The sequence below is a fragment of the Dysidea avara genome, chromosome 5, assembly GCF_963678975.1.
Source record: "Dysidea avara chromosome 5, odDysAvar1.4, whole genome shotgun sequence".
NCBI lineage: Eukaryota > Metazoa > Porifera > Demospongiae > Dictyoceratida > Dysideidae > Dysidea > Dysidea avara.
Window position 1 is genome coordinate 15,152,722 of NC_089276.1, and position 26,853 is coordinate 15,179,574.

General features: G+C 38.2%; 2 long non-coding RNA genes across 3 annotated transcripts in view; both read right to left on the bottom strand.

Moving 5' to 3' along the window:
* Positions 1–660: 660 nt before the first annotated feature.
* LOC136255509 (uncharacterized) lies at positions 661–3,183 on the bottom strand. Its single transcript, XR_010700924.1, has 3 exons — positions 2,993–3,183; positions 824–885; positions 661–777 (listed from the first exon to the last, which is right to left on the bottom strand). It is a non-coding gene; the product is annotated as an uncharacterized lncRNA (long non-coding RNA).
* A 21,002-nt stretch (positions 3,184–24,185) lies between these two features.
* Positions 24,186–26,853, bottom strand: part of LOC136255670 (uncharacterized) — a 121,140-nt gene continuing 118,472 nt past the window's right edge. The window contains exons 2-7 of one of the 2 annotated variants that reach the window (XR_010701036.1): positions 26,079–26,460; positions 25,463–25,581; positions 25,352–25,412; positions 25,243–25,289; positions 25,054–25,154; positions 24,186–24,742 (exon numbers count right to left, since the gene is read on the bottom strand). This is a non-coding gene — a long non-coding RNA (uncharacterized lncRNA). Of the gene's footprint in view, positions 24,743–25,053; positions 25,155–25,242; positions 25,290–25,351; positions 25,413–25,462; positions 25,582–26,073; positions 26,461–26,853 lie in introns of both variants that reach the window. The other variant, XR_010701035.1, reaches the window with a different exon arrangement.

The following is a 26,853-nucleotide window of genomic DNA, read 5'->3' on the forward strand; positions in this document are numbered from 1 at the left end:
TATGTACCTTGGTATTTACTGGGGAAGCAACTGCCCAACTCTCACTTAGTGGTGTTGAGGTCGTTATGGAACTCTGGGTTCTACAACCTCTCTCCCTGAGACCTGGACAGTCCTCCTGCGGGTTACTAGTCCTGCCCCAGGAGGACTCACTAGACTCAAGTGCCTGAGTGGTGCACAGGCATCCCAGTGCTGGCTCGCTGGGCGGCAATAGCCGTGTTTTGCACGGCTGCTGGAGGCTTTGCTTTTACTAGTGTGTGCACTTGTGTGTGTGTGTGTCCTAAGAAGTTATATAAAGGTGAAGAAAGTTTGAAATACATGCCCTATTTTCACAGGCCCAATCACAGTTCTTGTCAAAGCTAATAACTAATCAAGACACTAACACTAATCATAACTGTATGTTATTTTATACCTCAGGATAGCCACCACATCTGCACTGGTAGTGTTAATATCCATAGAAGATTGGCAACAATGGCGACACATAAGGAGATAACTGACCTGTTTCAGACTGTGTGGTGTGGGTGTGTGACTCCATCATAGAGTACCTGGGGTGGGAGGGATAAATCTGTGAGTCCATGTCACTGGTTAATGGGCTAACTGGGCAATAATTTTGTCCGCTTCCTGTCATCTGCACTGTTTAATCCTTGTGATATAATGGTTCTTATAATTTTTAATCATTAACATACATTGCAAATAATAATCTGTAATCACTTTATACAATACATAAATATATTCATGGCATTCAGTTCTATGAGGTGGCTGCTTTCATGATCCATACACCTTTGCTATAAATTGAAAAAGCAAGAAATGAAATGTAAGGACTCACCATGTACATTACACTCATGTAGTAGATAGCTGTGACACATGTGGATATGATTGGCTCCAATGCTACATAAATAAAAAAGTGTAATGTACAAAGTACACACCCACACACTACACACACACGCAACATACCACACAAACTTTTCTAAAATGTTGTTTTGTTGCTATACTGTAGACAACAACAACTCTCAGCTAGTTGAATAGGTTACTAAGATGGATGACAACAAGGTATGTGATCATGTGCTCTGATACGGGCATGACATCGTAGTCACACGTGGGACATGATTGTAGCTCTGTATAAAGCTGGTAAGGGGAATGAGATATTCTATATGCTGCCTATAGTTCCTTTGTAAACAGTGTGAACAACTCATATAAGGTCACGCTGCAGTAAAATGTTTTAGGATGTACATTTAAAAATTGGTACAAAATGGGTAGATGCAAATAGTAATTACCTATTTATAATGGTCAGAGCCACTAAAATGTTGCTAACTGCTTTATGTAGGTTTTTCACTATAACAGCCACCCATACATAAAAGCCAATACTTTCTGGTCTGAAGGTGACGATTATAAACAGGTTACACTGTACCTGTGTTCATATGGCATTTTAGCCTGGCCTTAGGACTGTGAAATTTTAGCTCCATGACCAGGCATTATCATGAACTCCCTGACATCAACATGTACTACTTGGTTTACTTGTGTGTGCCTTATATATTGAGGGGAATTTTGTGTTTAATCTGTATACACCATCCTCAGGTTCCAGCACTAGGATCCACACAGTGGTACATGCCCAGAACATGTTCAGTATGGCACAACAGGTGGTCAATGAAGTGAGTAAAGAACAACTATACTGTACAGTACGCTAGTTTTGTGATTTTTGTGTAGTGACAGCCCTATGCAATAATCCCTATACAGTTAATCTCTAGGCAGCATGTTGTGTACCACAATTGCTGATGTATCGCCAACTAAAGAAGAGCTTCATCCTGCTGTTCTCTTCTTTCCTTTTAGGTTTATTGAGTATACATGCATGACTTTCCCTTCCAATCATGTGTTTGTCTTAAGGCCATGTCAACTTGATGAATTGTTTCACGGCTGACTGACCCACCTTTTGATAGATTGAAAAAATTAAATAAATATCCATAAATGGAAATGAAGCTATAAAATACCACTAGAAACTTTGAACACAAGCCTCATATTCCATTGTAATATCTTCTCAAAATTTAGCTCAGAAGCATACTATGGCTGCAAGCAAGTTTTCACTTTGTCGAGACCATGCCCCTTATTATATTTAGTTATTTTTGTACTCATTTTGTGTTGATATTTATAAGCCAACTTATCGACCCTATGCTATCACAGTTTTCGCCCATGAAACAACTAATCAAGTGGAAGTGGGATAATTACTACTAATTACTACAATACTACTAATATCAAGGATACATTTGACATTTAGCTAGTAGATAGACTGCTTATCATGCGAATGCTAAATCTAGTATCCGTATTTTATGATTTACTCCTAATGTTTATAATATGTTGTGATGGCAGCAAGGATTGACTGTTACATCGTTAAAGTGTTACCAAAGCATTTTAGTGCTAACACTTTGATGGGTGTTGCATCCAAATCTTGTTGTCCAGCAGCACATCTTGTCTATCAAGTTTGGTCTTCACCCAGTGCCACACCCTCACAGCTCGGCTGATGATATTATGATGGATCATGTGATACACTGAAAGTGTATACCTCTTGACAATGAACACTTATAATAAATTTTGGTCACAATTGTGAAGTACTAGTCTTTGCAAATCCAATCACAATTGTCAAAAAGTACTGTCTTGTTATCTTGTTAGCACAAGTGGGTGATGGCTAACCAAATAGAGATGCGTCATGCATTGGGCACATGATACATAACCTTTATAGGATTTAATGAGCCTTATCCACAATGACGTTTTATGACATCACGGGAATAAAATGGCCGCGATAGTTGGGGGACTGTTATACAGGCGCCTATGGAGAAAAATTTTCGATCGCTCACATTTCAGCTAGGCATGGAGACATCGACCATTAACCGACAGGTATGGTTACAAAGTAACAAAAGCTATTGTAAACGTACACTATTTAGAAAAAAATTGAAATGCGACAAAACTTGTTCATCGTAATGTCTTATATAAAATTTGACTGTACCTGTTGTTTAGAACTCGATATCTTCTTTTCAGGCTGAAACATGAGCAATTAAAAATGTTTCTCCATAGGCGCCTGTATAACTCCATACTGCTCACCATGCAATCACTTTCAGGTCCTGAGAGGTTGGCAACAGAGGTGAATTGATTTAGACGCGATCGAGTAGCACTGGTTGTACTTTCAACAATATACTAGATTAGGGATTTCTCCTATTACTTGGTTAAATAGCTTGTATTTTTCTTTAGGTATTCCCTCACAACTAGCGTGTACCCATCTATAACAAATTTCACATTGAATATTATTATATTGTGTAATTGTAGCACTCATACATATGAGTATAATACAATGATTAATTAATTATAATGATTATGTAAGTGTAGTGTAAATTGTTCCAGAGTTGGTGCATTAATTACTTCGCTAGGGAGGGAGTTCCACTTAGGAATAATCCTTGGGAAGAAACTACGCTTATAACTTTCCATTGATGTTGAGATGTTGGTAAACCTCTTGTTATGTCCTCTAGTAACAAGTGGGTTTGTAATGATACATTCTGGTAGAGATACGTCAACTAGACCATTAATTATTTTGTAGAATACACATAAGGATTGAACATCTCTTCTTCTCTTGAGGGTGTCCCACTGTAAACCTGATAGCATAGCACTGACACTGCTGAATCTGCTATAGTCTGACATGACATACCAAGCAGCTCTTCTTTGAACTGCCTCTATTTTGTTTATACTATTGTTAGTGTGAGGAGACCATACAATGAATGCATATTCCAGAAGTGGTCTAACGTAAGTAAGGTATGTATCAGTCTTGATCTTTCGCTGACAGAAATGTGTATTTATTCTGACAAAAGCTAAAGCTGAATTATGTAGCTTTTTACAAATACAGTCAATATGTTTATTAAAGGTAAGTTTGCTATCTAATAGTAGACCTACTAGATATTTTGCTTCATGTACATGGGAAAGTATCTGTCCATAGTCCATACAAAGTATAATGTGTGTAATTTGGGTTTATAGTTTCTGTGTAACTTTTAATACAACACATTTGACGGGATTAAATTGCATGGGCCATTTGTTGGCCCATTGTTCTAGACAAAGTATATAAGTAATTTTGTGAATAACATCACTTGATTTACCTTTCGACGCTCAGCGTTTCATACAGTGACTACATGTATCACCTGGCAACTTAACTAGCTTGCTCTGGCTTTTTTTCCTTAGCTACTTTGGCCCTTTTTCTGTTACACCTTATCATAAATCATTGTTTAAGTCTAAGTCCTTGTAACTAGGTTAGTTAATTCTAAGGCTGCAGCACAAGTTGCTGTCAGGCCTTCAGTGCTGGTCACTGTAAAGCAGTAATAATAATAATAAATAATAAAGTGTCCTGTGAGGCTGCAGTAACTTAATTGATCCAATGACTGTTTCATAGCCATCTCGTTCTAATTGAGTCGCACTGTAACCAAAAACTGCCACAAATGACCGTGTACATGATAACTTTACGCTCGCCTTTAGCGGTACTGTTAAAGGATGTCACGGTACAACAGCTTCTCGGTGTGTTAGTAGCAGAAAAGTGCTTGAAGAGGAGGAGCACGAAGAAGGACATCTGACTCCCACAATTCAATTTTTTTTGTAAAAGTGTTTTGGCTTAAAGTATACTGTTAGGCTCTATGTACTGTATAGTCATGTCATAGCTCACATAAAGGTTGAGTGATTAAGACGCTGGGGACATTTGGCATCATCTTTAAGGTCTATGGCCATGGTTGATGTGGTACGTGATTTCAACACATATTAATAGTCAATCAGCGTTGAAACTGGGTCGGGTCATCCGGGTCACATTTTCTAAGGGTCAGGCCATGCCTATTTGAAAAGTTGTTGCTCGGACCCGACCGACCCTCTTTTTATAAAAGACCAAAAAAAAAGAACTTGTAGCCGAAATGGCGGCTAATGCGTGGTTATCTGTTATAGCGAAGAAAGGAGCTGTTGTTGTGTACCCATTTATACTAATACTAATACTAATACCCTCGTACAATTCGTTGTCAACAATGAAATGACACGTTTGGAATGGTTTTATAAAATATGATGGGTTTTTTTTTTTTTTCCCGATCTACCGAGCCTAACTTTTCCTTTAAAAATCCGAGCAACAATTTTTCAAATAGGTATGACCTCATCCTTGTCTTACCCGGTTTACAGATTATCCGGGTCTGACCCCGATTGGATCACGTGAGAAACGAAATTGTTAGTTTGATGACGTGGAAACTTATTAACGCTAGTTGCGCTGCTCTTTCGTAAGCCACGCCCACTTATTGCGCTACAAAAATACGCTCAGCCACGCCCATTATTAGTAAGTGTAGTATGTAGCACAAAACCGTGTCCCTTGCTGTTTGCAAGCTTACATGGAGCCACGCCCACTAATCGAAAAAATGTACGAGTTGTACGTAGTCTAGTCTTGCATCAGGATAAGTAATTTTGTGAGCCACACCCACTTTAAAATATCGGGAAATTGTAATCTAATCCAAAACAGCCAAGCTGTAAAAAAAGAGTGTGGCCCTGAGAAAGGCTATGGTGAAAAAAGATGTGAAATCCAAGTTGGCGGCCAAGAAATGGCTGTGATGGTAGGTTAATGGTAAAAATTTTAATAACGACAATTCAGGTGAATTTTGTGCCAAGACCAAGTGGCACCAAATTCACCTGAATTGTTGTTATTAAAATTTTTACCATTAACCTACCATCACAGCCATTTCTTGGCCGTCACCTTGGATTTCACATCTTTTTTCACCATAGCCTTTCTCAGGGCCACACTCTTTTTTTACAGCTTGGCTGTTTTGGATTAGATTTCACTTCTTTTTGTATTTGTATACCCCAAAGCCGGCCTATGGCCGGCTTTAGGGCTTTTTAACCTGTCATTTTTTTCTTCACTACAGGAAGAAGAAAAGATGAAGCAGGGTGATTTCTTTGTAGCTGACCTCTCTGCAAGGTGACCATTCTAGCTGATCTCTCTACCGGATGACTTGTTTGTAGCTGAACTCTCTACAGGGTGGTTTGTTTGTAGCTGAACTCTCTACAAGGTAACTTCTTCTAGCTGATCTTTCTACAGGTTGATTTGTTTGTAGCTGAATTCTCTACAGGGCGATTTGTTTGCAGCTAAACTGCTGAACTCTCTACAATGTAACTTCTTCTAGCTAAACTCTCTACGGGTGGCTTGTTTCTAGCTGATCTCTCTACAAGGTGACTTGTTTCTAGCTGAACTCTCTACAGGGTGATTTGTTTGTAGCTGAACTCTCTACAAGGTAACTTCTTCTAGCTGATCTTTCTACAGGGTGATTTGTTTGTAGCTGAATTCTTTACAGGGCGATTTGCTTGCAGCTGAACTCTCTACATGGTAGTTTCTTTGTAGCTGAACTCTCTACAATGTAACTTCTTCTAGCTGAACTCTCTACAGGATGACTTGTTTCTAGCTGATCTCTCTACAGGGTGACTTGTTTGTAGCTGAACTCTCTACAGGGTGATTTGTTTGTAGCTGAACTCTCTACAAGGTAACTTCTTCTAGCTGATCTTTCTACAGGGTGATTTGTTTGTAGCTGAATTCTCTACAGGCGATTTGTTTGCAGCTGAACTCTCTACATGGTAGTTTCTTTGTAGCCGAACTCTCTACAGTGTAACTTATTCTAGCTGAACTCTCTAAGGGTGGCTTGTATCTAGCTGAACTCTCTACAGGGTGATTTGTTTGTAGCTGAACTCTCTACAAGGTAACTTCTTCTAGCTGATCTTTTTACAGGGTAATTTGTTTGTAGCTGAATTCTCTACAGGGCGATTTGTTTGCAGCTGAACTCTCTACATGGTAGTTTCTTTGTAGCTGAACTCTCTACAATGTAACTTCTTCTAGCTGAACTCTCTACATGGTGACTTGTTTGTAGCTGAACGCTCTACAGGGTGATTTGTTTGTAGCTGAACTCTCTACAAGGTAACTTCTTCTAGCTGACCTTTCTACAGGGTGATTTGTTTGTAACTGAATTCTCTACAGGGCGATTTGTTTGCAGCTGAACTCTCTACATGGTAGCTTCTTTGTAGCTGAACTCTCTACAATGTAACTTCTTCTAGCTGAACTCTCTACGGGTGGCTTGTTTCTAGCTGAACTCTCTACAGGGTGATTTGTTTGTAGCTGAACTCTCTACAAGGTAACTTCTTCTAGCTGACCTTTCTACAGGGTGATTTGTTTGTAGCTAAACTCTCTACAGGGTGATTTGTTTGTAGCTGAACTCTCTACAAGGTAACTTCTTCTAGCTGACCTTTCTACAGGGTGATTTGTTTGTAGCTGAATTCTCTACATGGTAGTTTCTTTGTAGCTGAACTCTCTACAATGTAACTTCTTCTAGCTGAACTCTCTACAGGATGACTTGTTTCTAGCTGATCTCTCTACAGGGTGACTTGTTTGTAGCTGAACTCTCTACAGGGTGATTTGTTTGTAGCTGAACTCTCTACAAGGTAACTTCTTCTAGCTGACCTTTCTACAGGGTAATTTGTTTGTAGCTGAATTTTCTACAGGGCGATTTGTTTGCAGCTGAACTCTCTATATGGTAGTTTCTTTGTAGCTGAACTCTCTACAGGGTGATTTGTTTGTAGCTGAACTCTCTACAAGGTAACGCCTTCTAGCTGATCTTTCTACAGGGTGATTTATTTGCAGCTGAACTCTCTACATGGTAGTTTCTTTGTAGCTGAACTCTCTACAACGTAACTTCTTCTAGCTGAACTCTCTACAGGATGACTTGTTTCTAGCTGATCTCTCTACAGGGTGACTTGTTTGTAGCTGAACTTTCTACAGGGTGATTTGTTTGTAGCTGGATTCTCTACAGGGTGATTTGTTTGCAGCTGAACCCTCTACATGGTAGTTTCTTTGTAGCTGAATTCTCTACAATGCAACTTCTTCTAGCTGAACTCTCTACAGGATGACTTGTTTCTAGCTGATCTCTCTACAGGGTGACTTGTTTGTAGCTGAACTCTCTACAGGGTGATTTGTTTGTAGCTGAACTCTCTACAAGGTAACTTCTTCTAGCTGATCTTTCTACAGGGTGATTTGTTTGTAGCTGAATTCTGTACAGGGCGATTTGCTTGCAGCTGAATTCTCTACATGGTAGTTTCTTTGTAGCTGAACTCTCTACAATGTAACTTCTTCTAGCTGAACTCTCTACAGGATGACTTGTTTCTAGCTGATCTCTCTACAGGGTGACTTGTTTGTAGCTGAACTCTCTACAGGGTGACTTGTTTGTAGCTGAACTCTCTACAGGGTTGATTTGTTTGTAGCTGAACTCTCTACAAGGTAGTTTCTTTGTAGCCGAACTCTCTACAGTGTAACTTATTCTAGCTGAACTCTCTAAGGGTGGCTTGTTTCTAGCTGAACTCTCTACAGGGTGATTTGTTTGTAGCTGAACTCTCTACATGGTAGTTTCTTTGTAGCCGAACTCTCTACAGTGTAACTTATTCTAGCTGAACTCTCTAAGGGTGGCTTGTTTCTAGCTGAACTCTCTACAGGGTGATTTGTTTGTAGCTGAACTCTCTACAAGGTAACTTCTTCTAGCTGATTTTTTTACAGGGTAATTTGTTTGTAGCTGAATTCTCTACAGGGCGATTTGTTTGCAGCTGAACTCTCTACATGGTAGTTTCTTTGTAGCTGAACTCTCTACAATGTAACTTCTTCTAGCTGAACTCTCTACATGGTGACTTGTTTGTAGCTGAACTCTCTACAGGGTGATTTGTTTGTAGCTGAACTCTCTACAAGGTAACTTCTTCTAGCTGATCTACTTTTCTACAGGGTGATTTGTTTGTAGCTGAATTCTCTACAGGGCGATTTGTTTGCAGCTGAACTCTCTATATGGTAGTTTCTTTGTAGCTGAACTCTCTACAGGGTGATTTGTTTGTAGCTGAACTCTCTACAAGGTAACTTCTTCTAGCTGATCTTTCTACAGGGTGATTTGTTTGTAGCTGAATTCTCTACAGGGCGATTTGTTTGCAGCTAAACTCTCTACATGGTAGTTTCTTTGTAGCTGAACTCTCTACAATATAACTTCTTCTAGCTGAACTCTCTACAGGATGACTTGTTTCTAGCTGATCTCTCTACAAGGTGACTTGTTTGTAGCTGAACTCTCTACAGGGTGATTTGTTTGTAGCTGAACTCTCTACAAGGTAACTTCTTCTAGCTGATCTTTCTACAGGGTGATTTGTTTGTAGCTGAATTCTCTACAGGGCAATTTGTTTGCAGCTGAACTCTCTATATGGTGGTTTCTTTGTAGCTGAACTCTCTACAGGGTGATTTGTTTGTAGCTGAACTCTCTACAAGGTAACTTCTTCTAGCTGATCTTTCTACAGGGTGATTTGTTTGTAGCTGAATTCTCTACATGGTAGTTTCTTTGTAGCTGAACTCTCTACAATGTAACTTCTTCTAGCTGAACTCTCTACATGGTGACTTGTTTGTAGCTGAACTCTCTACAGGGTGATTTGTTTGTAGCTGAACTCTCTACAAGGTAACTTCTTCTAGCTGATTTTTCTACAGGGTGATTTGTTTGTAGCTGAATTCTCTACATGGTAGTTTCTTTGTAGCTGAACTCACTACAATGTAACTTCTTCTAGCTGAACTCTCTACATGGTGACTTGCTTGTAGCTGAACTCTCTACAGGGTGATTTGTTTGTAGCTGAACTCTCTACAAGGTAACTTCTTCTAGCTGATCTTTCTACAGGGTGATTTGTTTGCAGCTGAACTCTCTACATGGTAGTTTCTTTGTAGCTGAACTCTCTACAATGTAACTTCTTCTAGCTGAACTCTCTACATGGTGACTTGTTTGTAGCTGAACTCTCTACAGAATGATTTGTTTGTAGCTGAACTCTCTACAAGGTAACTTCTTCTAGCTGATCTTTCTACAGGGTGATTTGTTTGTAGCTGAATTCTCTACAGGGCGATTTATTTGCAGCTGAACTCTCTACATGGTAGTTTCTTTGTAGCTGAACTCTCTACAACGTAACTTCTTCTAGCTGAACTCTCTACAGGATGACTTGTTTCTAGCTGATCTCTCTACAGGGTGACTTGTTTGTAGCTGAACTTTCTACAGGGTGATTTGTTTGTAGCTGAACTCTCTACAAGGGAACTTCTTCTGGCTGATCTTTCTACAGGGTGATTTGTTTGTAGTTGAATTCTCTACAGGTGATTTGTTTGCAGCTGAACTCTTTTACATGGTGGTTTCTTTGTAGCTGAACTCTCTACAAAGTGACTTCTTCTAGCTGATCTATCTACAGGATGACTTGTTTCTAACTGAACTCTCTACAGTGTGATCTGTTAATAGCGGAACTTTCTACTGGGTGATTTGTTTGCAGCTAAACTCTTTGCATGATTGTTTCTTTGTAACTGAACTCTCTACAAGGTGACTTCTTCTAGCTGATCTCTCTACAGGATGACTTGTTTCTAACTGAACTCTCTACAGTGTGATCTGTTCATAGCGGAACTTTTTACTGGGTAATTTGTTTGTAGCTAAACTCTTTGCATGATTGTTTCTTTGTAACTGAACTCTCTACAAGGTAACTTCTTCTAGCTGATCTCTCTACAGGGCAATTTGTTTGTAGCTGAATTCTCTACAGGGTGATTTATTTGAGCTGAACTCTCTACATGATGGTTTATTGTAGCTGAACTCTCTATTAGGTACCTTCTTCTAGCTGATCTGACTACAGGGTGACTTGTTTGTAGCTAAATTCCCTACAGAATAACTTACAATGTAATATAACTGAGTAAATTATAAATGCAGCTGAATGCTTTATTAGGGTGACTGTTCTATTAGAGTATTTCTATCTCGCATTTGCTGCACCTAGTTGCCTTTCGAATCATAACTCAGTGATTTGTAATCTGATTCTTCTGTACTACTGCAAGGACTTTCTATGATGATTATTCCAGCTATATACTGATTTTCAGCTCGTTGCTCTAAGCGGTTTGCCTGGTAGACACGAAAACTAATAGTGTTTTTATTCATAAAAATCGATCGCGTAATTTTGACACAGGTTGGGTTTCGTGTCATATCTCCGTGGTCTTTATCCCGATTCGTTTCAAACCACAAAAAGGTACTCCTACGATGGTTGCTCCATCTACATATCAATTTTCAACTGATTCCTCCAAGGCGTTTACCCTGTAGGCGTGACAGACCTTCGACCTTATTTTACGCAAATAATCGGTCATAACTTCCTGAATATTCATCGGATTCCTACCAAAGTTGGTACGGAGATCCGCCTTAATGAGCCCTATAAGTGTGCCAAATTTCAGCCAAATCCGAGTACGCATTCGTGTTTTATGGCGAATTTTGCGAAGTGTGCGAAATGAAGAAGATGAAGAAGAAGAAAAAAACGAAGAAATTAAAACGAAATTTTGTTCGCTCGTATCTCGGAAATGGCTGGAGCGATTTTCTTCAAATTTGGTATGTAGACTACCCTAACTGGGCGGCACGTATCCAGCAAATTTGGCTCCAATCGGATAAGGGATCACAGAGCTACATAGGTGTGAAAATTGCGTTTTCTTTCTTCCTGTTAATATACTCACGGTGTGGCGCGCCGGCTTCTTGGGCCGCACGACACACTATCGTGTGTCTTGATACTAGGTATGCACAAGCCACACTCAATTACTGTCTGTAAACTCACAGTAGCTACGTAGAACCAAACCCACTGACTGATTTTAAATCAGACTCATAAACCATACATTATTGAGAGAGTCTATGACTATGTGTAAACTTACCGGCTTAGTTTAATATCGCATAACTACTCGTTTACTCAACACGAATCAAACCAAAGAATCGAACGCTCAAAATCTAGTCTCGCTCGCTCGAGGCTACCCGAAACATACAGGGGCGGATCGGGGGGGGGGGGGGGCAGTGCCCCCCTTTAGAATTTTTTTATAGTGTTGCTCATTGAACATAGCTAGGCACCTTAGACATAATTCAAACATTTTTATGCAGTTTAAGACTATGTGTAATATGCTAAATGTGTCTGTAGCAAATTGTTACCAATATTGACATAGCACAAGGAGAGCTAGGTGGGATAGAGCACCCTCTACGTCTAGAGATCGAAATACTCTAATAGAACAGTCATTTACTCTAATGATACACTCAAGAGTAACATAATTATAAACACTGTTCGTTGTTTCAACAACTAAAACACCTGTTCTAAATTGAGTTAATGGCTCTATCCACACCTTAGTGACTATAGAAATTATCTGGAGATGCAGCTGCACGTCAGATTCCAGGATTATCTATATGTTTAAATTTTTTGTGATGCTTGTACAGGAGGACCTTATGCTAATTCTAAAAATTTCGACTTAATTTCAGCCATAATTAGCAACAAAATCATTCTCAAAAAGTCATTTTTTCAAAATTTCTTTATAGACTTTATAGCTACTACAGCTCAGTAGCTTTACACTGTGAAAAAAGAGGGATATAAGATGGTATTTCCAGTGGCTTATTGAATACAAAAAAGCTTGGTATAACCTATATTACACTAACAATCTCAAGTAAGGCTTTAGTTAATGTGTTAAACGTACTGAAACCATATACGTGATGGTCATTATATTAGATATAAGCTATTTCAGGTAATGTGGTTAATAAACTGAAACCATATATGCAATGGTATAATATGCATTATACTAAAGTATAAGATGAGTATAATGTAGGATGTATATTAAGGCTTATTTGTATTCAAAAAAACCACTGGAAATACCATCTTATGTTCCACCTTTTTCACAGTGTTATTCTTTAATTACTAGGCAGGCAGCACAGCTAATTTGCCTAGGATGTACAATCACACAATATTACAGTACATTACTGCGTTACAATTACGAATTATACAATATTATATTACAGATACTAAGTTACTATGTTACAATACGAATTATACACTATATTACATAGATTACAGATACTAATTATAAACAATCAATAAATTACATAATTGGTTAGAAAACCTATTTACAGTACTTGCTTTGATGGCAGAAATAGGTAAAGAGTTCCAATCATGTACAGTTTTTGGAAAATAGCTACATCTATTATGATAGTAATTAGTTGTGGCAGTTGATATGTTAAAATGAAAAGGATGCTGAAATCTTGTTAAGTGGGTGGTAGTGGTGGTAGTTGTTATATAGGTAGGTATTTCCAATGTAATTAAATCATGTAGACCTTTATACAGTATTGTGAGTCTTGAGATGGTTCTGCAGATATGTAATTCTGGCCACTGCAGTTCAGAAAGCATGGTTGATACACTGCTCTCCCAATTATACACTGTAGTTTGATTTCACCCATCTTACTGCGATTCTTTGTACTCTTTCAATGGCATTGATGTCTTTTGATATAGGTATGGATCCCAAACTGCAGATACGTAGTCCAATTTTGGACGAATTAATCCAAGGTAAGCAGCAGACTTTACAGACTCTTAACAATTATTGAGATTACGCCGCACAAAGTTTAGTGATTTTGTTGCATTACTTGCTATATTGTTAATATGTGTTGAGAATGACATTTGAGAATGGAATAAGACTCCAAGATATTGGTGTTGGCTTGTGCGATTTAACATTGTATTGTCAATGTTGTAATGATATTCAGGCGGAGAAGTAGATCTTGAACAGGTAAGTATGACACATTTATCGATGTTTAGGCTCATTTGCCAGTGTTTAGTCCATTTAATAATACCGTATATTAAATCTTGTTGTAAGTGGTGATGATCCTGTTCAGATTGAATAACTCGGTATAGTACACAGTCATCTGCAAATAATCTGATGCAAGAAGAAATATTAGAAGTAATGTCATTGATGTATAATAAAAACATTAGTGGACCAAGCACTGTTCCTTGAGGAACACCAGAATCAACATGAACGTAAGTTGAACTGTGGCCTTTGATGACAACCCGTTGTGTTCTTTTGGTAAGCCAGGTGGATATCCAGTTATAGACATTTCCTTGAATTCCATAGTGGTGTAATTGCTTGAGCAAACGTTGATGTGGTACAGTATCAGCAGTGTTGGGCAAGTTACTTTGTAAAAGTAACTAGTTACATATTACATATTACTTGCAACTGAACTATTTAGTTACAGTTACATATTACCCATAAAATAAAGTAACTGTAATAATATTACATATTATATTACTTTGTGTCCACAGCCTTAAGCTGTCACGTGTGAAACTACCACCTTATCACGTGACATGATTGCGTTGTTGGACAATATGCAAATTTTGGTTATAAGCTTCATTCAGTAGGCCTCGTTAATTACTTCGTTGTGGCTAGGCGTTACTCAGGGGATAACTAATGAGATTAGTAACTTCGTTACTTGTAGTAATAATATTACGTAATATTAGACTCGTTACAGTAACTATATTACTTAGGTAACGCGTTACATTTGTAAGTAAAGTAGCTTGCGTTATATTACCTGTTTTATAGCGTATTTCGTTATATTACTTTGTTACCACAAAAGTAATAATATGTAACGCGTTACTCCCAACACTGAGTATCAGATGCTTTGCGAAAGTCAATAAATATTAAGTCAACTGAAAGATGATGATGGTCCATTGCTAGTTGTATTTCTTCTACAACACTAAGTAACTAGTGAATGATTAGGTCTAAAGCCATATTGTTTGCCAGTCTTCTGGTAAGTTGCCTGAATTTAAAGATTGGGTAAATATTACTTTTAAAACTGGAGCTATTTCATCACAACAGTACTTAAGTATACGAGCTGGTATGTTGTCAGGACCACATGATTTAGATGAGTTCAGAGTTGATAGCAACTTTTTAACTCCATCAACTGAGATTGTGATATTATGCGGTGGTGGCATGGGAAGACCACAGCATTCAGGAACATTAGACAAGTATTCTTTGGTAAATACAGATAGGAATTGTTTGTTGAGCACCTCAGCCTGGCCTTCAGAGTGGTATACAAAGGAATTTTCTACTTTTAGTGGAGCTATTCCATGGGTGTCTTTTTGAATAGTTTTAACATATCTCCAAAACTTCTTGTAGTTTATTCCACCATTATCAGAAAACATCTTGTTTTGGTACTGTCTGTGGGACTCTCGGATAAGTGTTGTGATATTGTTCTTAATTTCACGGTAGTCCTGCCATGCTTCTGTTTGTAAATGCTTTGCCTTATTGTATAATTTCTAGCGCTGTTTTATCTGTCGCTTGATGTGACGATTTATCCATGGTAATTCTCTGGTGGCTCTAGACATTGTCTGTGGTATATTTTTAGTTATTGCATCATTTATAGCCTGCTTGAAACTTTTCCAGTTTACTTCACGGTATTGGAATATGGGTCTGAGGAAAGAAAGTCAGGTTGGAAAGCTGATATATCAGTCTTAAATTGGATCATATTACCCCTGTTGTACAAAAATATTGGATGTTCAATATCATCTGATTCAGGTCTATTGTTGAGTGTTAATTCACAGTACACAGCCTCATGATCTGACATGCCAGGGATTACTTCAACGTTCTTTATAGACCCAGGGTAACAGGAGAAAATTAGGTCAAGAATATTTCCTCTGTGAGTAGGTTTTGTAACCAATTGTTCCAATCTAAATTCATTGACAGACTCTAGCAATAATTGGTTAACGTCAGTACCATACGTTGGATTTGGATTAACTTGCCCTGTACCATCTATCCAGGAAATACTGGGTAAATTGAAGTCCCCTGCTAATATTATTTGTGGCGATTGCAATGTCTCATTCTGGAAAATGTCTGATAGAGAGTTATTCAATGCAGTAATAGGGATGGCATTATTACTAGGTGGCCTATAGAATGAGCACAGATATATAGGTTTATTGTTGGGATTTTGTAATTTGGCCCACAGCATTTCAACTTCAGTTGATGAATTTGATAATTCTGAAATAATGAAACTGTCTCTGAAACCAATAAATATACCACCACCACCTAATGAGCGATCTTTTCTGATAATTTTGTAAAAGCTAGGTAAAATTTCAGATGATAAAAATGTTGAGTCAATGTGAGATTCATTTCCTAATACAATGTCAATGTTATAATGTGAAAGTAGTGCAGCTAGTTCATTTCTCTTATTCTGACTTCGAATACTTTGATAATTAATAATTAAAAAAATTTAGGGTATAATCAGTTTGATTTATATTAGGTATTCTGGAGTTTAGTCATGCAGAATCCTTTTGCTCCTCTAGGGAGGTCTTGGATTGATTGAGAACAAGGTTAGAATTCTTTACTTCTCCATGAAGCTTGTTATTCACAAATATCTTGTTTCCACGGATTTTAATTGTTTTGCGCTCAGTTTCCCTTTGTATCAGAGCCCACCTTTCTTTCTGTAGAATTAATTTGATAAGTCGCTCTTCTCGGGTCATATCTGGTTTGATCCATATACCATTTGGTAGGGAACTGGTTTTGGATAACAATAGGGACACATCAATGGCTCTGTTAAATGTTATCAGGATAGGTCGAGGGCGCCTATGTTGTTCTTGATATTTGCCTAGTTGGTGCAGATCACGGATAGACAAAGGATTAACCCTTAAATTCCCAAGCGTTTTGCATCTGTTATTTTTGTAATGTGCATGCATCCATTTTAGACACTGTAACTACTGTTTACCTTGAGCTAGAGCTTTCATTTTTGCAATGTAAGGTCACAACTGGTAGCTAGACATAATACTCTAACCATGTGATCTTAGTAGTAGCGTAATTGTAAATACACATGTATTTATAAATACCTAAAAAACGCATTTTTAAAAATAATTTTTTCTTACAGGTTGCCACTAAGAATTGAGACTTCCAATGATATACCTGGATTGCTGTGCTAATAAGCTTCAGGCAGAAATTTATTTCAAAGAAATATGTTGAAATATACTCAAGTTACATGTTAAAATGTTTACATATGTAATATAAGCAAAACGTCAATAATGTTAAAAAATACTACCATTTCTTCTTCTTCCTTTTTCCTCTTCCTTTAACAACAGTGCTCCCTATAGGTCGGCCTACTTTAACTTGATGTTCTAATACCCTTCTCTGTTGTATCCATTCTCTTCTGGTGGGTAAGAAGTCCGGTTGGTGCCATTTAATGAAACAGTCACGATCTCGAAAACAGAGTGGGACGATGCACTTTGAACATTGCCGAGTTGTATAATGCATTTCATTGTTCACCTCCTTACAGTATACACAACATGACCTCTTCTTGCTAGCACACAGTTGATGTTGTGACACCAAGCCAGCATCATTACTGGTGTCTGTGTCATCGTCTGTGACGTTGTCTGCATCTTCATCAGTATCATCAATGGTGTCCTCAAAGATAAACGAACAGCTACTTTTGCCCAATGCTCTTGCTAAATTTTCTCGAAACTTATAGTGTGACAGTGGGTTTTGCTCTAGTTCTTTATGAATGATGTAAACATTGACACATGCTATGTCAATAAAATGAAAAAAAAGAGTCTTCCAATACTTTCTTGTCTGTCTCAAAACATTATAGTAATGTATTAGCTGGTCAGACTTGTCTACTCCTCCCATAAGTTCATTGTAATGGTAAACAGGCTCGGGGATGGGAACATCTTTTTTTTCATGGCTGCCACTTCTTGCTTTGGTGTTACGTTTAACAGTATGCTCTGAATGTCCTGGGTGTTCAGTGGAAAGCACAACTATAGTTTTAGTGTCCTTCCATGCAGAATAAACTACACAGTCATCCCACACATAGAATCCATCACCTCTGTTAGTATTTTTTTCAGACAGCATTTCCAGCATAGTAAAAATTTCCCCTGGAATCCCAACTCTTCCTTTATCTAGGGTTCCAGTCAGATGAGTTTTTAGACTGAACAAATCAATAGTCAATGTGGGACTAGTATAAAAGTTATCGACATACAATGTTCAACCTTGATTGAGGTATTCATTCATTAGTCTAAGCACAACATCATAACTCAAACCCTTTTTAGTAGATAATTCCCCAGTTTTACCACGGTAAACAGTAAACTGAATTGTGAACCCATTCGTAGAGTTGCACAGGCACCATAACTTAAAGCCCCATTTTGTTGGCTTATTTCTAATGTACTGCTTGAATGAGAACCGTGCTTTAGAGTGAACCATACGTTCATCAATTGACAACTCCTTTTCTGGCTGGCAATATAATTGGCATTTTGCATTTATATGATCAAACAATGGACGAACCTTGGCCAATTTATCTTTATCATCTTTGAATTGCTGTTCATCCACCTGTGATACCACATGAAGGAAATACATCAATACATCAAACCTTCAAATCTATTTCTGCTCATGGTTTTTACAACAAAAGGATCATAGCATAGACTTGTTTGACACCATGCCAAGCGATAGTTGGGAATTTTTTTGTACCCAAAATGGATCAATATACCAACTACTTTTAAGAAGTCATCAGGAGTCATGGACTTGTAATATTCATATGTAACTGTTCTCTTGTCTTTCAGTGACTCAGCATACTCATCACTAGCTTTACAAATGTACTGCACAATATCAGCACTGAAAAACAACTTGAAGAGTGTCTCGGGATCAGAGGTATCAGTTCCATCAGGTAAACAAAAGCCTGGAGAAATTGCAGGAGTGAATGGAAAAACTTCTTTTGGTCTATCTGTTTTAACACGGATGCTTGTCACTGGCAAAGTATCCTCCTGATTCAAACTTACTAACTGTCCATGGTCACTTCCTTGACTTCGACTTCCCCTTCCTTGCCCTCGTCTCCCTCGTTTATCTCCTCTTTGGCACTGTCTCCCGCGTTGTCAAGTCCTACTCCTAGCTTGACCTCTTCCACGTGAAAAATTAATTCCTCTACTTGCTTCGGTATTTGGACTAACATCTTTACTGCTTTGAAAGTGATCCAGTATCATATGGTTATCATCTTGATATCCATCAGCTCTTGGTTGATTATCTGAAATTTGTATACTGGTGAACACACTTAGAGTGCTATTTGTCTCATTTGGTTCTGGAACTACGGCTGAACTGTCCATGTCTTGGAACATTGCTTCTGGATCACTTAAATCAAAATCAGATTGATGATTGTCACTAGAATTTTCATCGTCCGTAGAAGCTGAACTATCACTCCATGATGTGTCAAGCAGCCTGCTGACATCTTGAGCTGTGTACAACTGACTCCACCTGTAGATAACAATAAACACAACACTTTATGCCAAACTTAGGGCAATGAAGGTTAGGCATACTGGTTGGATATAGAAGATTTATTGGTAACATGAGACTGTAACGAAGTTATGGTTTCTGTCAGAGAGACAATGCTAGAATTGAGGTCCTTTAGTGAGTTTACTTATTTCTTTGTTCTGGCTTACCAACATGCAGTACGAACATAAGTATTGTGTATCTGGCTAGTAGCATTCATGCCTTCAGCATTAAATGTTCATAAACATTTACAAATTTTAGTCAAAATTATCTCACAATGTTAAGTTTTTCAAAATTTCATTTGGGAGCAGCTTAAACTAATTCTGCATGGTTTTTAACTCAGTATCTTCTAGTGTTTGAAAGTTCAACAAAAATTGATACCAAATTCAATCTCAGAATGTTAATGTTTCAAAATTTCTTTAAGCCTTTACACTAATTCTGGTTAACTCAAGAGTTTAACATTGCTGTTTAATTCATCATTGAAACAAGGAGGGATTCCACATGACTGGAAAATAGCCTCTGTGGCCCCTATATTTAAGAAGGGCAATCGTAGTAACCCTACAAACTATAGGCCAGTTTCATTAACATCTGTGTGTTGCAAAACTCTGGAACGAATAGTACACACTAATATTATGGAACATCTGAATAGTCTGAATATACTCTCAAATTGTCAATATGGTTTTCGTGCCAAACACTCTACTGAGCTACAATTGTTGCACACAGTTCATGACTTAGTGTCAAATCTTAACCAGAAAACTCAAACTGATGCCATCTTACTTGACCTATCTAAGGCATTTGATAAGGTGTTACATCGTTATCTCCTACATAAGTTGCAGTATATGGAATACGTCATGAGATCTTAGAATGGACTTCATCCTTTTTGAGCAGCCGCACTCAATATGTTACTTGTAATGGTTCTCAATCATCACCCATCGATGTTATTAGTGGAGTGCCCCAGGGCACTGTCCTCGGACCCTTATTATTCTTAGTTTATATTAATGACTTACCTGATTGTGTATCATCTTCTTGTGGCTTGTTTGCTGATGATTGTCTGCTCTATAGACCAATACATACTACAGATGATAGTCGTTTCTTACAGGAGGATTTGTTACGAATTGAAGAGTGGGCTAATAAATGGAAGATGACATTTAACACAGATAAATGTGAAGTATTACAAGTTACCTTAAGTAATCCAAAACCCACAAGCTATTTCCTGTACAATAATCAACTAAGAATGGTTAGTCACGCAAAATACCTTGGTGTGATATTGGACTCTAAGATGAACTTTAACAAACACATTACCACTATTTGCAGAAAAGCTAATAGTGTATTGGCGCTTCTTAAGCATAATCTATATCATTGTAATTCTCAAATACGAAGCCAAGCCTATTTCTTGTATGTGAGACCAATACTAGAATACGCATCAATAGTTTGGACACCATATACTAAGACTAACATTGAGAAGCTGGAAAGTGTTCAGCGACGTGCTGCCAGATTCGTGGTGTCTGATTATGATTTTTCAAGTAGTGTTACCAGTATCCTGAATGAGCTTAAATGGTGTAGCTTGGAGGTTAGAAGACAAGTAAGTAGACTGATGATGTTTTATAAGATATTGCAAGGTTCTGTCGCACTAGAACTACCCTATGAGATATCTCTCATCGACACTGTTACTAGAGGGCACAATAGAAGATATCAAACACCTTTTTCAAGAATTGATATACACAAATTCAGTTTCTTCCCAGCTACTGTCAGATTGTGGAATAGTTCACCTGACTCAGTTGTTAATTTGGATTCCTTTGAGGCATTCCGTAGATCTGCTACTGATTTCTTAAACAAATTATAATTTATATTTCTTTTTATACTTAATTAACTACTTAACTACTTAACTTAACTACATACTATATTGCACGTATACTCTTTCAGAGTCCTGCAATTATTATAATAATAATAACGAGCTTCCAGTGTTTGAACTATCAACAAATTCCAGTCAAAATTGTCACCAAATTCAATGTCAGAATGTTAAATTTTCAAAATTTCCTGGAGGGGGCATGCCCCCAGACCCCCTAGAAAGCTTATGCTTCACATTTCGCGGAGTGTGCTTCGGAATCGCACCCTGTAGAGTGGCTTCTACCTGTGTGCCCCCCCTTAGCAAAATCCTGGATATAGCTCTTATCGCACGCCTAGGCTTTAACTTAATCCAGGTCACATCCGGGTCAGCAGTAGTGACACGGTTTCAACGCTGTAGTCAATGCAATGCAATAAACTGCAAAACTTGATTAATTATTATAGTGGTACATAAACAAAATGATTCAAATAAAATTACATTGTTCCTGTTTTATTTGATATAAAAGTCTACACATGGCACATCCCAATGATTCTTGTGGACAATTTTTTTGAAACCTCAAAGTTTGGTTAATGTCGAAATTGAAGAATGATTTATACAATGAATCATCCTGCTCTATCTTTTTAATATGTTCTGCTAGCTGCCGGGGTCCATCAAACTTTGTAGCATCAATAAAAGTATTAGCTCCAGGTACCTGATCATACACATCTGAAGTGCCATAATAAATAGGAATAGTTTGTGACAAGTAAGCATGCCAGATTTTCTCAGAAACATACTCAGGAAATATTGAGTTTTCAAATGCAATTAAAAACTTGTAGCCCTTTTCTTTGATCAAATTCAGTTTAACTGATATAAAGTCATCTGAACCTTTCCCTCTTGACGAAGGCATGTCAGTGTTATGAAGAACTGTTCCATATGAATCCATGTGTATATATTTCATTAACTCCTGTAAGTACTTTTTCCTCCATCGTGTAGAATCGCTGACAAACATTGCAATACCATGCCTTCCAGAAGGTGGATCAAGCTTTAATGCATCTATTAAAGGCTGTCGAGTTTCTGGATAGCACATGTATGGATAAGGAATGGTACTAGACAGTGTGTAACTGACTCTCATAAAATCTGGAAATGGCCGTCTACATTGTTTACCATGCATACGAGGAGGTCCACGATTGTATCGGACAATTAACTGATTTGGATATGCAGGTCGATTGCACAACTCAGTGCAGTCCCGGGTCAACAGAACATCTGCTGTTTGGTAATATGAATAGTCATCAGTAAGAAAACAAAAGACATTATTTGGAAGTACACATTTCTTTGCTTCCTCTTTGTGAAGATATAGCTGCCACACTACATTGGGATTCATTCTTGAAAACACAATGAGACTGCTATGGTTTGCACACAAAGGATTAGCTCCACGCCCACTTCTACCAGTGCACAACTTTTCATTAGACTTGCCAAGAATACCACTGTCTACCGTAATATTTCTGGTTTTATTCTGTTCACCTTCAGACGTCCTGGTCCGATCAGTTCTTCTCACTATAACTTCACGTGAAGGCTCGCGTGAAGATTCAGTGTTCAAAAATTGTCTGCCAGCGTAATAATAATCAGATCGCAACAGTCTCTGATTCTCGTCGTTTTTCCCTAAAACATACCAGATCACCATACACACCATGACAGTGGTGAGCAATAAAAACAATTGTAAATTACAGGTGGCCATGGGACTTTAACCGCATAGCCTAAATATTTCGAGGGCAAATATTTCAATTTTTCGCGGATTTGCAAAAAACCACTCCCAAATATCAGGGGCGGATCCAGGGGGTGGGTTTGGGGGCCGAAGCCCCCCCCTTCACTTTTAGGCTTTACTTGGTCAATATGCTGAGTATTATAATGAAGGCAGTGGTTACTGAACCGAAACTTTGAGTCGGTTCAATAACGGGGGGGCTATTGATCCGACAATCACGTGACACTAACAAAAGTTGACTTTTACAGGCTATTGGAAGGGCCAACTAATTCCAAACAACAAATAAAACAGTAGAATGGATCATTATCTATCGAATCTGGTCTGCTTTAATAATCACGTGATCCATGTACTTTACAACTGAAACGTAATACTCTTCCGTTTAGTGTTAAAGAATGGTGGAACCATGGGTGGCCACGAAGTACAAAGAGCTGGCAACATTTACTATGAAAGTCGGGATATTTCTAGTCAAGAAGCTGGGCGCTGAAAAGGTTTGTACGTATCACATTGAATGATTCGAGTCAGACTCCAGGCTGACATGATAAAGCTTTACAGTGACCAGCTTATGTATGCTAAGTGGACAACTCTACTAGGTAGTGGAAAAGGCTCAAGAACAGCCCAAATATACATGCTGTATGTGAAAATTCTTTCATGGAAGACAGTACAGTTGTTGAAGAGCCACTGTACTGGCAATATAATCCACTAAGTGATCTCACTGTACGTGTCTCAGTATACGTACACAAAACACATTTGTGCTAGCTTTTGGTTGGGTGATAATTGTACTGTGCATAGTACTGGCTTGGATTGGTGTGCACATAGTGTATGTGTTCGTATGTTCAGTTGAGGTGCTTGACAATAAATTTCTATTTAGCTAATGCAGTAGCTAAATGTCAATTCTATATTCACTACCTAAAATGTGTTCAGTTTCTCCATATACTGTATTCATTCGTATAGGCATCCTAAGGGCGATTATGTCTTATAATCCACTCCTGAACCAGCTGAAAAATCTTGTTGCTCCTTGTAGTAGCTGCTGTTGACATACTTTTGACAAGTCACTAGTTGTAGTACTAAGCCTTGTTCTACAAATTAAGCTCATATATACCCCTTGTATTATGGTAGTGCCCCCCTGGCTTTCATTTAGGACCTGGAATTTGTTTGACCCTGGCTTTAATACGGATAAATATGGTAGCTGCATAACCCATTAAGCAAAAGCCTGACTAATTTTTATTTTGCAATAAATACATTGGGTAAACAGTGAAACCAGACACAAATTGATATACGTAGGTGATATTCCATTGCGTTTGCCTATTCATGGAAAGTAAGAATAATTATCTTTGTTTCATTTCAGTACCATCAAGCAAATATGGGTAATGTGTGTTTTATGTTTTCTTTTACTCTAATTTCTAAGCTTGAACATAGAGCTCAAACCAGCTTGTAGCTACATAGCATTACCCACCCTAACCACTCCCATTGTGGTTTTCATCATGCATGTCACTTAATATACATGTTACATAACAAAATACATCACATTAATTGTTTGTGATATTAACAATTAAGTTCTGACTATAAAAATACAATAGTGATGTAGTAACCTATGAATTAATTTATTCCCATCACAACTTTATGCCTCATCCTGGAAAATCAAGAGATCATAAACAATAATGCTAAGATCTTACCAGGCCAGATGAATCTCATTGTTGACCTCGATATTACTTTGGTCCCACCACAACAGTATAATCCGGAAACATCTGAGATCACAAATGATAACAGAGCCACGGTTATTTGGTATTCGGTCCGTACACCTTGTCAACAATCCTGCCATGAGATAACACTGGAATTTGAGCTACTAGAAGTTTCGCCTGACGGGTCTCGGTGAATTGACACTGCTTACACATACGTCTAAAATACTCATTGCATTGACACGGTGAATCAGTGTGTGTCGATGTTGATCTAATCCTTGATTTAAACACTTTCGTTAACCAAATGAACTTGCTTGATATCTGATGACACAAGAGACCAGTCCCCTAACAAGCAGGCACTGAAGTAAAAAGAGAATGTACAAATTAACATGCCAGGCTGGTGGATGGTCCCTCCCCTAGCTGTAAGAATACATTATCACCTAGCAACCAAGTGGTAGTTTTCATTAGTGGAATAAACAAGCCATCAAAAGCTTTCAACTGCAAACTTCATTGTGGTCAATAAACTACAAGCCACATGACTAATTTAGGCTGTGCAGACAATGGAGGTGCCCAGATAATACAGGTGTGTGGATAATAGAGGTGTCTATGATAATAGGTGTCCAGATGAGGGAGAATTGCAACAACACAATTCTTCTGTATGTTAACTGACCTGAATTTACGACACTCTTTTTGATCTGAGTTCCTGTATGGTTCCAAGTTACACAAGACCACATCTAACTGCTACTGGATGAACTACTACAACCAGATGGCCTACGAAAACCAACAAGTGGGTATTAAATACAATATGCCTAAAATCTGGATACTGGAAAATATCACTATGCACTACATGTAAACTGACCGGGGTATTAAAGTTTGGTCACACCACAACAGTATGTACACCTGATCCTGGAAATTTAGAAAACATACCTGAGATAATAAACTATACATTCCTTAGTATGTAGACTGACCTGGAAATTCACAACACCCTTGTTATGTCACTGCAGTCCATGTATACTTGACAACTGAGAACTACAAAAAGAACACGATAGATGGTACAATTCCTCTATATATAAACTGACCTGAAATTCATCACACTCAGTTTCTGCCTGGTCACAAGTTATGTCATGTACCATGACCATATCCAACTGCTACTGCTTAGTGGGTAAACTGCTTGCTATGACCAGATTACTTGTAAAAACTGAAAGGTGGGAATTTAATACATATAGCTAATGCCCCTATCAATGTTATCCCCCACCTACCCCCTCCCAGGCGTAGTGGGGGAAATGGTGGGGATTTGACTTTTTGAAAAATCAAATTCTCCACCCATGGGGGAACGACTAGCGGTCAAATCTCCATGTAGCATGGCTATAAGGTACTTTAGGAAACAGGTCAATTCCTTTAGCTTGCAAGTTAAAACAAACGCCTAAAATTTGGAGCGGTCAAATGCCCCACTAGTGGGGCAGAGTTTCAGATCAAATCAGGTCAAAATCCCCCACTAATCCCCTAGTAAGCCCGGGAGGGGGGTAGTGGGGCTTAACATTGATAGGTGCATAATACACCTAAAAAAACTGTCACTTTTTACACAAACGACACATTTGGGGATTTAAAAGACTACACAGAGACCTGATTAGACAGGTTTCACTTCTGTCATTCAGTGCAGTGTGAATGAGTACATACAAACATTACACACCTTACATTCGCTAGTTACTTCTTCAACCTGCATCCAAAGTTCCTGGACTTCCGCTGATGTAAGTGGCAGGTGGCAGTTGGTCCGTACACCTTGTCAACAATCTCGCCATGAGGTAATACCAGCATTTGCTGCTACTTAGTCTTAGTAGCATTAGATTTTCAGCTCTGCACAGGTCCCAAAACCCTCACAGTTAATCAGTGTGTGGCGATTTCGGGCAATGTGGCACTTTACACACTGGGGCGAACTTCACTCCTCGTTTCGATCGTTTAGCCTCCAATGCCGGCATATATATCATTGAGTACCTCAGTATTCTAGACTCTTCTATAATTACTTCTTTCTTTAAGCGTTGTAGTTTCTCACGATGAGCGAGTTTCTCAAAGACATGGACTGCAATAGAGGATATGCGCTAACAAACATTCTAATGAAAACGTGATGTTTTCTTACATCACGACGGTGAACAAATGTGTTGTATGTACACCACACAAAACACTTGTAAGATCTTGGACAAAAAAAAAGTAAGAGACTTATAAGTCTCTCCTAAAAGATCTCATCACAAAATTGGAACAAGAATCTTTGTCAAGTTTCATGGAAAGATTTTTGCAGGAACTTTTGTGATTCATTTGACAAAATTTTGATTAAGTTGATGTGATTCCAGCATGATCACATAAGGCTCTTACTATGGAAAGATTTTTGTAAGAACTTTTGTGATTCATTTGACAGAATTTTGATTAAGTTGATGTGATTCCAGCATGATCACATAAGGTTCATGGTGTATACTTG